This window comes from Pinus tabuliformis, chromosome 4_2 (genome assembly GCF_031772625.1).
Source record: "Pinus tabuliformis cultivar Carrire ecotype Pingquan chromosome 4_2, CPIR1, whole genome shotgun sequence".
Lineage (NCBI taxonomy): Eukaryota > Viridiplantae > Streptophyta > Pinopsida > Pinales > Pinaceae > Pinus > Pinus tabuliformis.
The window spans coordinates 169,033,165-169,042,738 of record NC_142304.1 but is presented as its reverse complement, the minus strand read 5'-3'; the positions used below and the strand labels follow the sequence as shown (position 1 = coordinate 169,042,738).

The 9,574-nt window shown below is 36.3% G+C and overlaps 1 pseudogene across 1 annotated transcript; it reads left to right on the top strand.

The window, feature by feature from the left end:
- The first annotated feature begins 268 nt into the window (after nt 1–268).
- On the top strand, nt 269–5,036 carry LOC149168716 (pentatricopeptide repeat-containing protein CRR2, chloroplastic pseudogene; annotated as a pseudogene). Its single transcript, XR_016259761.1, has 2 exons — nt 269–1,354; nt 1,687–5,036. The product of XR_016259761.1 is annotated as a pentatricopeptide repeat-containing protein CRR2, chloroplastic pseudogene (transcript).
- The last annotated feature ends 4,538 nt before the right edge of the window (nt 5,037–9,574 follow it).

The following is a 9,574-nucleotide window of genomic DNA, read 5'->3' as shown; positions in this document are numbered from 1 at the left end:
TTTTCAAATAGATCCCATGCATATCAATTCCATCAAATTGAACCTGGGTGGGTACCCTGATACTATAATTTAACAACCCTATCCACCAATGCAAGAATGCCGGAGAGATGTTCTGGACCATTTGAAACCAACCAACAAAAAATATAAATGAATGGAAAAACATAAACAGTTAATTGAAAATACATGTGAAATGCAAGTCGCAAGCTAAGCTAAATTAAATATAAATGAATGGAAAAACATCAACAGTTAATTGAAAATACATGTGAAATGCAAGTCGCAAGCTAAGCTAAATTTTGGCACAGGATGAAGTTGCATACCAGAAAAAAGTGAAGATTTTGGCGGAAGCGCTGAACAACTAAATCCCTCACTCCGTTCATTGCTTCTTCAACAGTTATCTAAATTGTCGATGATATAAACCTCGTAGCCATCCTCGAGGAGCTGCAGGGCGATGTGGCTTCCGATGAAACCAGCGCCTCCAGTCACCAGAACGCACTTGTTGAAGCCTTCCTCTGGTTGCCCTTGTGACCCCATCGCCAATTTTGGTTTTAGTTTTTGCAATAGCGAAATTCTTCGAATGCTTCGATTGATATTCCTCCAATTATGATGAGTTTGTATTTATAGAGAGAAAATGGGGACAATTGTGCTAAAAACGGAACGCGGGAGGAGATGATGATGAAGCCCAGTAGGAGAGCAGAATCGAATGTGGGAGTATGGTGTTTAAAGGAGGCTTTGACAGAGGGCGAGCTTGTTCACGGCGCTGCAGTAGCCTCTATTTGTAACATGTTCCTATAGTTCCATAATAGGAAATGAGAGTGCGGAAAGGCATGGGATTGATGATTTTTCCACAAGAAAAGGGCGGGTTTTTGGTATAGAATCCTTTCTGGTGAGCTTTTGTGCTTTCTTGACTTTCCATGCTTTTTTGATTTTCCGTTGTTCCCTTTTCTAGTTCAGCGGTTGAAAGTGTCTCACTTGATCAAATGGAGCAGGATAAAAGTGTTGACAAAGAAATTGATGCATAGGAAGGGTGCTTTTTTGATTTTCCGTTGTTTCCTTTTCTAGTTCAGATGGTTGAAAGTGTCTCACTTGATCAAACAGAGCAAGATAAAAGTGTTGACAAAGAAATTGACTCATAGAAAAGCCTATCGCCCTAAATATAGATTTTCTCACTATTTAATAAAAGAAAAAAGGAGGACACAGCGTCTCAATCAATATAGATTTTCTCACTACTTTAAAGAAAAAAGGATACAGCATCTCAATCAAAATCAGAATCGATGTACACATTTTGAAATGAAGATCCCACCAACGATATTGATCGGCTTCGGATAAAGATGGAGAAGGAAATGCTGATCACCCAGTAAGTTTGAAGTGATCACGCCTTTTCTCCATGTGCATTGTGTAACCCATCCAGAAGCATTTTAATGAAATGATGGGTTTTTTGTAGTGTTCATTGAAAAGCTTGCCAGTAATGTGTATTCTAGGTTGGGAACATCAATGTACGTTGGTTTCTTAATTTGCAGAAAATTCTAACTGGAATTCCGTGTTTGCTTTACAGTTTATCAAGTCTAAATAATTTATAGATCCTGTGCTTTCATTCACTGGTATTATTTTTATGGATTCCGTGCTTTCATTCACTGGTATTATTTTTATGGATTACGTGCTTTCATTCATTGGTATTATTCTTATCAGATAAAACACAAAAGACGTCTAATTAAGCGACCAGTTCGCCTACGATGGCATTGACACATAATTTCCTGCCAATTTCATTTCAATATCACGAACAAAATTATCCCGTTTTTGCCAAAAATTACTGCAACATACACGCCACCAATTCGAACTCATCCCCATTGCCTTCAGCCAGAGCGAGTGTGAAAGTATGGCCATCCATAAGAAAAGAGTGGAAAAAAAAAAATTCCTCCGGAACCATCGTTACGGAGTTCAGTGCAGTATGCAGAGAGGGGCAATTGAAGGAAGCTTTACAAATTTTGTGTGCCAGTCACCACTGCATTTCGTTTAACTCATACACTTACGCTTCTATATTGCAGACGTGTACCAGAAAAATGGCGCTGATGGAAGGTAAGCAAGTCCATGCCCACCTGCTATTAAGTGGTTTTGAAGAAGATCTATTCCTGGGTACAAAGCTTATTAGCATGTATGCTATGTGCGGGAGTATTGAGGATGCACGCCTTGTGTTTGACAAAATGCCTAGCCAAAATGTTTTTTTGTGGACTGCAATGATCAATGGTTATGTTAGGAATCACCTCTTTCGGGAAGCTATCCAACTCTATTCACAATTGCTATGGGCAGGTATTCAGCCTGACAATTTCACATTCTCCTCTGTACTCAAGGCATGTGCCGGCATGGCGGCTCTGCATGAGGGTAAAGAAATCCACGATCACATTGTCAGAAGTGACATTAAGCTTGATATTGTCGTTGAGAATGCTCTTGTGGTTATGTATGGACAATGCCGTGAGTTAGAGATTGCACGGCAAGTGTTTGACAGTATGTCTCAAAGAAATTTGGTCTCTTGGAGTTCTATGATTGCCGGCTATGTTCAGAATGGTTATGCCAATGAAGCCCTGGGACTTTTCCGTGTAATGCAGCATGATTGTCTCATTATTAATTGGGTTACTATTGCTACTGTTCTCCCCGCATGTTCGCACTTAGGAAGTCTGCAACAGGGAAAACAGATACATTGTCAGGTTATCAAGAGCAAACTCAAGCCAGATGTTTTTGTTTGGAATGCCTTAATAGACATGTACTCAAAATGTGGAGTCATAGAAGCTGCACGGCAAGTGTTTGATAAAATGGTCGTAAGAGATGTAGTTACGTGGAATGCATTGATTTCAGGATATGGAATCAATGGGTATGGTGAGGTTTCCCTTACACTATTTGAGAAAATGCTGCAGGTAGGTTTCAAGCCAAATCATATCACTTTCATACATGTTCTATCTACATGCAGCCATGCAGGCCTGGTGGTGGAAGGCTGGGAATTTTTCAATTGCATGAGAGAAAGTTTCCATATTACACCCAGAGCAGAGCACTATGCATGCATGGTAGATCTCCTTGGCCGAGCGGGACATTTAGATGAAGCTGAAAAGTTTATCCAAGATATGCCCATAGAACCTAGCTCTAGTGTGTGGGGAGCCTTGCTGGGCGCTTGTAGAATCCACTGCAACATAGAGCTAGCAGAACGGGTTGCAGTTTCTGCTTTTCGGATAGATCCTGAAAATAATGGGTATTATGTATTGTTGTCAAATATTTATGCTGCAGTTGGCAGGTGAGAATGATGATGAAAGACAGAGGTCTAAAAAAGTCCCCAGGGTGTAGCTGGATTGAGGTCAAGAACAGGATTTATGCATTCACTGCAGGAGACCAGTCACTTCCACAGTCAAAGGAGATTTATGCAATCCTAGGAAGTTTGTATCAGCAGAAGAAGGAGGCTGGCTATGTTCCAGCCACTGACTTTGCTCTATCTAATGTTGAGGAGAAGGAGAAAGAAATATCTTTATGTGGGCACAGTGAGAAGCTAGCTATTGCGTTTGGACTTATCAACACATGCTCTGGTACACCCATTAGGGTTATCAAGAATCTTCGAGTGTGTTGTGACTGTCACAATGCAATTAAGTTCATTTCAAAGATTGTTAGGCGAGATATTATACTGAGGGATACAAACCGTTTCCATCATTTCAAGGACGGAGCCTGTTCTTGTAAAGATTATTGGTGACACTACTTAAAACAAGAAACACACATTTACATAAAAACGAATTAGGCATACCGTTTGTATTTAAGGACTACAAATTGATTGCATCTAGAGGATAAACTCTCTTGATCAAACGATCATAACGTAGCTGCCTAATAAGCATGTTGTTATTTTTGAACCCTCAGCTTCACCAGCTTAAAAGAAGAAAAAGAAAAGGATATTTGGTAGTTTAAAGCCAGAGGTCTTGGGATAGAGCAATAGGCTATATTGATAAATATAAAACCATACCTTTTGAGAAGGTTTTGGATATTATATGATCTTCAGAGTTTCAAAGCAAATACTTCACAAATGCTTGTTGAATTTGAGTGTAAACCTTTCATATGTGCAATGTGTGTTAGAATAAATCTAGAAATGAATAGGTGTGATTAAGAGTCAATTTGTTAGTTATTCCAATTCACTTTGGTAGAGTTTTATTATTTTTAGCAATATCACATCCACAAGTTTAGGAATCAGTTGAACCAGATTTCCTATATAATGCAATCTTTTTCCAAGCACTATGATTCAAGTTGTGTGAGAATTCTACCTCACCTTTATGTGAGTCTTTTTCTGTTTAGTTCTCTTATTTGGTATCAGAGTTGAAGAAGTTAATGAGGCTGAGGGAGCTGGGCTGTATGAGAGAGAGTTGTGCAGCTTGCTGTTGATGTTTGGGAACCACTATTTTTTTATTCAAAGCCATCACCTATGAAAAGGATTGCTGTCGTTTTGTTGGAGAAACGAGCTGACAACCTATGTGTTGAAGGAGAAGAGAGCCATCGCTCACAGAGAGGAAGATCGCAGCCTGAGAGAGAGTCACCTAGCGTGAAGGAGCTGGTTGTGCTGCCATTGAGTGAAGGAAGTCGGTGGCCATAAAGTGATCAGAAGGTCGATTGAAAGATAGTTTGCTGTTGAGAGTTGCCGATGTGAAAATATCGTTTGCAGAGTTGCTCACTGTTGAAGAACATTGGTCTATTTATTCCAACGACACTGTAAAGGATATGTGTGTGTTATCATCAAAAGAGATATGGTAATTCAAGAATTATTTGAAAGAAATATTGTTGTTTGATTTAAAAGCTGTGGATACTTTATTGTGTTTTCATAATGACAAATCCACTAGCTATTTCTTATCTCAAGGAATCAACCAAGCTAGACACGCAAAACCATGTGAATTGGAAGTTTAAGTTGTAGACTTTGATGGAAGGATACAGTGTTTGGCCAATTGTATCTAGAACCGAAGCCAAACCTGCTGCCCCTCCAAATACAGTTAAATATTGGGAATGATGAGAGAGCAAATCAAAGGTACTTTCGAGAATGTCTATTAAAGACAATATCATTCCACACATCAGCGAATGTAAAATGTCTCAAGAAACATGGGATGCACTTAAAGGTTTGTATGGGACGGCTAATACAAATTGAGTGTAATTTTTTAAGGGTAAGCTTCTTCCAGTTAAGATGGAGAATGAAAATATTAATGATTTCTTTCTATAATCAAAGAGCTTAGAGATAAGTTAGGTGATATTGGCAAGAAGTTCAAGCACAGATTTGATAAATGTAACATTAAATTGCATGTTAGATGAACATCAAATGTTTATTACTAATCTCGTTATTCGAAAAAAAGCATCGAAATTTATGAATTAACTCGTATTATTTTACAATAGGAAGAATGTGGAAAGAGTTTTAACTACAGGATTTTGAGTTCAAATTTGGCATTGTTAGCCAAAGGAAAATAGCCATACAATAAAAGTCATTGGAAAGGACTAAAGGAGGTCAGCCACATGAAAAATCATATCAAGGTGAGTCTTCACCAAGAACAAAAAGGAATGATGCATGTTTTTATCATGGTAAATTTGGACATTTTGCTAAAGATTACTTGAATTTTTTTTTTAACGAGTTCAAAAATAGAAATGGAAGTCATACAAGTAATTTTGCCAATAAAGAAGCAACAGTAAATAATGATCTTCAAAATCTCAAGCTATTCATTTTAGGTGTAGCATTATCAATAGAAACAGAGAATTTCTAATGCATGCTTTATTGATTTTGGTGCTTCTATTCATGTGTCATGTAATAGAGATTGGCTTATCATGAGATCGTAACAGTTCTGCTATATATCTAGGAGATGATAGATCGTATCAAATTAAAGGTTATAGAGATTTATGTGTGACATTGCCTATTGTTGAGGGAAAACAAACTCAAAATGTGATGTACATACCAAGAATAAATAAGAATTTGATTTCAGTTTCCACTATTGCAGACCAAGATTTAAAAGTTGAATTTGCAGATCAAGATTTAAAAGTTGAATTTATTAAGTTACGATGTGTTATGAAGGACATACAAGAGCACCACAAATTTGTTGCAATAGGAGGTAACGTTTGAAGAATGTATAAACTTGATGTTACAAGGAAGAGTCATCAAGCATTGGCATCTACAACTATGTCAATGGAAGAATTATAGTATCAAAGGAATAGGCACCTATCATAACGATATTATGTTACTTTGAAAGAAAGAAATGGTCGAAGCTCTTCCAAATTTTAAGAATTAACACACTAATTGAAGGATGTGCCTTAGGTGTAAAACAACATGGAGGAGAATTTCCTACACATATAGAGAAAAGAAAAAGATAATTTCTTGACCTAGTTCATACTGATGTATGTGGTCCCATGGGAACTAGATATTTTGGTGGAGCATATAATTTTCTTATCTTTATTAATGATAGAACTAGGTATACTTAGGTCTATTTTATTACAAAAAATTTAAAAGCTTGGTTGAAAAGCAAATAGGAAAATACAATAAAATTATTTAATTAGATCAAAGAGGAGAATAGACATCAGAGACATTTGTCAAATATTGCAAATATGGGATTCAACAATAGTTTAGAATGCCACATACTCAACCAAATAGAGTAGTTAAGAGGAAAAATAGAACCTTAGTTGAAGGTGTGTGGGGCATGATTGAAGGTAGAAATTTTACTTATGGTTTTTAGGCAAGAACAATAAGTATCATTGTTATATTTGAAAAATAGAATTCCTACAAAAAGTTAACAACTCAAAATGTTGAGAAATCTAGGGCAACTTAGATAGGGCATATACTTAATTTGATTTCTCTTCTGTTGACACTTGTGAAGTTCATTAATTCTTTTTTGTGATTTATTAGGTTATTATCATCAAGACAAATGCCAAACAATAAAGATCACAACACATAACACAAAATGTAGACGCTCAGCCAAGGCAAAATCCCTATGAAGGGTAAAACCTAGTCAAACTCTTCCACTAATAGATTCAAATCAAAATTGAGACAACCAGGACCCAAAAACAAGACAAATGACTCCCTCACTCCACCAAGTCAACCATCCATAAATTGCAAATTAGGGTTTTGACCCCACTCTTCTTTCTTCTGCAACTTTCAATTTCCTGCACTTTTTCAACCATGTAATAGTTCAGAGGATTCGCACATGTGGCACATGATCAAGATTTCAAATTTTCTCTTGGTTTGTTTGGAATAGGACAGGCTCCTTTTCGTACTTCATCCCATCTTCTAAACTTCATATTAGATGTGTTACCTCTCACCTTTACCTGGCTAAATGCACTTGTATATATATAGTAGTTCGACTCTCCAACATTAGGTTGACTTCTCGATTGTTCTGAGGCCGACTTGAAGATTGAAGAAACTGACTTGGTGGAGGAGATAATTTTGACACAATGATTTTTTTCTTTGACATAGGGATCCCATGAAAGGTCTCTTACATTATAACTTTGACTTTGACTCAATATAAAAATCTTAGAGCACTCAATGGGTGCTTTGACCTAATGACCATTGACCCAAGCATGAAACCCATGCTTTAATAAGTCAATTTATTTTTACAATAAAATTTATTTTTCCTTCTTTTGATAAATATATTAAATACAATTATGAAGACCGAAACTAGATACATTCTTCAACACTCCCTCTTAACTAGGGAGGTATTCAAAATTACATATATATAGAGGTATATGGAAGATCTCAAAATGATATGTTCTACAAAGAGTCACAACACACATAGCGCTACTGATTAGATACTTGACCTAGGTATCTAAACTGGTTGAGACTAAGGTGTGTTCCAATCTTCAACCATTCTAGGTACAATTAGGCTTCCACTCTAACACCAACCCAAGGATCTAGGTGTGTATCCAATGTTAGAGCTCCAAGACCAACACCACCCTTCCTACTTCAGGATCTAGACATTAGCACAGGCCGACTAGATGTCCTCCCAAGCATCTTGTTGCCCCAAGAAGATTCATCTCTCCTTATAAACTAAATTAGATATATCCACCAGTCCAAGCATGCTTCCAAAAATATTCAACCTTCTATATGGAGAGATCTTGCATAATCACAACCCCAATTAGTAATAAATTTTCAAAATATATATATATATATATATATATAGCTCAAACCTTTGGGGTTTCTCAAATATACTGATGCTGCTTAGGTCACCATCACATTAAACACATCTTCGTCGGAAGATTTCTTCTTTAACTTCTTTAGCAACACCCAACTCAACCTCAACACTTCTTCCAAAAACATCCAAGTCTTGTTCACAACTTTATCAATCATGAATAACCATCAATGGTGCTTCAAATTATTCTCCTATCTCAAACATCGTCATGGACTTTTCATCAAGTCATTCAATTTTCTTCAAGCTCCCTCTTTCCATCATGCTCAACATCATCATCAAATTATCATAAGAGGTAAGCATTTTCATCATCTTGAAGACTATGTACCTGCAAACCTTCAACAACAAGTTCAACCAAATATACAAGAGCATGAAGTCAACTTTATTAGCATGTCATCACAATAGGAGCATCTAGGGTTTTTAAAACAAGAAATCAATCTTTAGACATCAAAACCTAAACAAGGATTATATCTATTAGACCTCAACAATTAGCTAGGGTTTTGTCACAAACCCTAGATTTCATCATCAAGACTTAAAGTCTTAGATATCAACAACAAAATCAAGTTAGTAATCCAATCATATCATTTTACATCTAGGGTTTCAACAATATGCTCTTAGAATTTCATGTCAAAATTTACTAGGATTTTGCTAGGAACCCTAGATTTCATCAAATAATGGATATCAACAATCATACTAGCATTTCATATCTAGGGATTCATTATTATTTCCTTATATCAATCTCTTCCTAGGGTTTTTATTGTAAACCCTAGATACACACATCTAACTTTAAAATTAGATATACAACAATTTGATTAAACTAGATTTTCAATCATGTTGAAGCTCATACACCTAGGTTTTCATGCAAGGGTTTTTGTCATAAACCCTAATTCACCAAACACTAAAACCTAGGGTTTTATTATTTAACCTAGATATCATTACAAGCCCTAAAAGGCTACAGTTTCATAAACATCAAGAGAGTAGGATTTCATTTCTAAACTTTATCAACAAACCCCAAGTATCAAAAGGGGTAGGGTTTTTATAGTGAACCCTAAAGGTTAGGGTTTCACCAAAATAACAAGAGATAGTATGGCAAGGGTAGATTCAATCTAGTGATTAATCACCCTAACAAGAATATTTACAACTTGAAATCATAAACGTAAGAAATTTAGTAATACAGGGGAAATTTGAAAATGATCATATCTTTTAATAAGAAGTTTAGCTACAAAATCTTATGGTCGTAGACATACCTTGAGTTGCTCCTTTTACAAACCTTGTAGGGTTTCCTTGAATTTCTCCCTCTGAATTTAGCCATAATATTTATACCTGCAATACTCAGTCCTTCATTATCATAGAATTTGTTATAAGGCCTTCCTTTGGATGCCAAGGTTTCCTTATTGTTCTTCAAGAATGTC